The sequence below is a fragment of the Oryzias melastigma genome, linkage group LG11 (assembly GCF_002922805.2).
Source record: "Oryzias melastigma strain HK-1 linkage group LG11, ASM292280v2, whole genome shotgun sequence".
Lineage (NCBI taxonomy): Eukaryota > Metazoa > Chordata > Actinopteri > Beloniformes > Adrianichthyidae > Oryzias > Oryzias melastigma.
The window spans coordinates 21934460-21937294 of record NC_050522.1 but is presented as its reverse complement, the minus strand read 5'-3'; the positions used below and the strand labels follow the sequence as shown (position 1 = coordinate 21937294).

The window sequence follows — 2835 nt, the reverse complement described above, 5'->3', positions numbered from 1 at the left end:
GAGTCCCATGTCCTCATTCTGCCCCCCCCTCCGCTCCCCATCAGGCCATTAACCCAACTCCAGCCCCGCCGGGAAATGCTGAATGTCACAATGTCATTTACTCACTTTTCAGCAAAAGTTCACAAAAAAAGTGTTTAAAGCACCAGCTTTTACAGATTTAATAGTTAAAAGAGATGAGGTTAAAAGGGTGGATTTTACTGATCAGATGGAGCCATGAGGATCAGAGGAACTGACTGGGGGAAAATGGCATAAATTAATTCTAGTAGTGGCCAAGGAGAAGTCTTAAGTTGAATCAAAAGTGCATTTCACAAATCAGAAACAAGTTCATTAGAAAATGAATTAAATATTAAAAAACTCAAATCAATAAAATCTAAGAATTAAACATGCTTTATTTGACATTTTATTCTCTAATATACAACAAACCAAATCAGCTAGAAAAATTACGTATATGTAGCATTTAATTAAAATTAGAAACTTTTTTTTCATAGCTGGATTCATGTGTTAGAGCCTAAAAAAAAGAGTAAAAGTATTTATTTATATATTTATTTCACATGTTTCCAGGAAAAAATAGAGAACAGAAAAACATCATTAATCAAAGATTATTTATGAATGAATGAGAAAACAATCTAATTTAATCTGAATTATTTTCTTGAAAATGTAAAAAAAAAAAACAGGTTATTTGTAAACTTACACATTTATAATAATTAATAAAAATACCAATGAAAGTCATCATAAAGATGGTTTCCACTTTTTCAATTATATTAAAATTATTTATTTGAGACAAAAAAAAAAAAGATAAAGCTAAAAGACTGCAATTACAGTCTCCTAAAACCTCTGGAAAAAAAAAAAAACTAAAATTGGGCTGAAAACAGCCAAAGCAGCGACTGTGAGTGAGAAGTCGGTTGGATTTAGGAAATAAAATCTTGGTACTCACTGCACTTCCTCTACCGGGAGGCTCTTTGCGGGTTCTGGCTCCTCCTGAGGGTTCACCTCCTCTTCCAAACACTGCCCTTCGTTTTCCCAGCCTCGCCTTCTTTCAGCTCTTCCTGGTCGATCCTTAAGCCAGCAGCACTCTGGGTAATCTCTTCTGGAGTCTGAAAGAAATGTGAAGTGTCACTACACACATGAAAGAATGGAAGAAAAGTGGAGGCACATGTAAAGAGGACTCATATCGTCAGTACGTGTGGGTAGGTGTTTGTGTGTGTGTGTGTGTGTGTGTTAGAATGCTGATGCAAACAGAGGTGCTGTGAAAGTGTGTGTGTTTGACAGCAGGTGGGTTATTCTCATTGCGTGATAGTATGTGTGAATGAAGGAAAGAGTTTTTCTCTCCACAATCAGGGCTCCAAAAAGAGCCATACAGTGTAGCCCAAAAAAAAAAAAGAGGCAGTTGTTACCGTGGCAACATTTGCCAAAACAGAGAACCAAGGAAGAGATAAAGAAAAAAAAAAAATACTGAAAGAAGCAGATGGGACCACTGAGAGACAACCAGAGACCTCATGTGAGCGTGCTCACTGTTTAACTTTGAGCTCATTTGCTGGTGGTTTCAACTGGTTAACACCAACAAAGACGAGACATGTGAACGCAATGCGACCTGGGATGTTTAAAAAAAGACGTTTGCTTTGGATTCTTTAGAACGACACGGCGCTCCGTCTGCAATCAACTAAGAATTTACACCACAAAACCCTTCAAACTAAGTGTTAATGTGATGAAAAAGTACGAATGTTTTGATGCCTAAAAACTCAATAATGGGATTTTCTTTAAAACAATTCAAAAATATATATTAAAGAATGTTATATTCTGTCTGTATAAATTAAATAAACTTTTTTTTTTACTATTGACCTCTGTAAATGAATCTGTTTAGGGTACTTGGTTGGTTGAGGCATTTTTTTCCAAGTGAAAAAAAAAAACAACCCAAAAAACAAAGCTACAGATTACAAGTAATTTTGCCGTTTTGTTGCTGCTCCGGTGCACTTAAGATCAGACGGGTTAAATGCGGCCCCTCAACCAAAAGGAGTTCCACACCCCTGATTTATTGGGTCCATTTTACAATAGAAACGCTCCAAATAACAAATCGAACGGCTCAATGGAAACGAGGCTTCTCCGAGCTTTGATCGCAAGCAGATTTTTGTTTTTGGAGTCTAAAAATGTCTAAGAAAAGCATATTAAGTGTGTAGCAAAGGGTTTTACGCCTTAAAATAACTAAAATGATTGAAAATACCAATAATTTTTAGAGCATAACTCCAGTGATGAACAAGTTTAGAGTTGTGTAGCTATCTTTCTTAGCATTCTATAACAGTTACTGAGCATTTTAATGACTAAACAACAAGGCAATCCCATACCATGATCCTCCTACCACATGATTTTTCCAGGGGCAAATTAATCCTTGTAAAAATCACCCACCCTTTAAGTTTTTTTTTTATTAAATGTTTAAATATTTTGACTCTGTAAACATGGAAGAAATAAAGCTTTTATCTTCTAATTGCTAAAAAAAAACTATCATAGCTCATTTCAAATCTTGCTGTATGTCCCCACATTTTTTTGCAAAGGACAGATGAGTATAAACTGTTGAGCAACTCAAATTTTTGGATTTGGATTGATGAGGTTAACAATTTGATTTAATATCTTATTCAGTTTTTTAATTTTAAGTTTAAAATCCCTTTTTGAACACACCAATTCATTTAAATTGAAGAAAGGTAGATCTCTCATTAATACAAATATGGATTCTTACAGTGAAAACTAACAAAATCAATTATTAATGAAAAATCACTGGAAATTGCTGTTAAAGAACATCAATTTATGCATTTTTTTCTCAGTTAAGAAGGATTTTGACTTCTA

At 34.5% G+C, this 2835-nt stretch overlaps 1 protein-coding gene across 1 annotated transcript in view; it reads right to left on the bottom strand.

The window, feature by feature from the left end:
- LOC112162502 (zinc fingers and homeoboxes protein 2) overlaps positions 1–2835 on the bottom strand; it is a gene marked incomplete in the record, with an annotated part of 151859 nt that overhangs the window by 92878 nt on the left and 56146 nt on the right. The window contains 1 exon segment of the mRNA XM_024298278.2: positions 935–1094.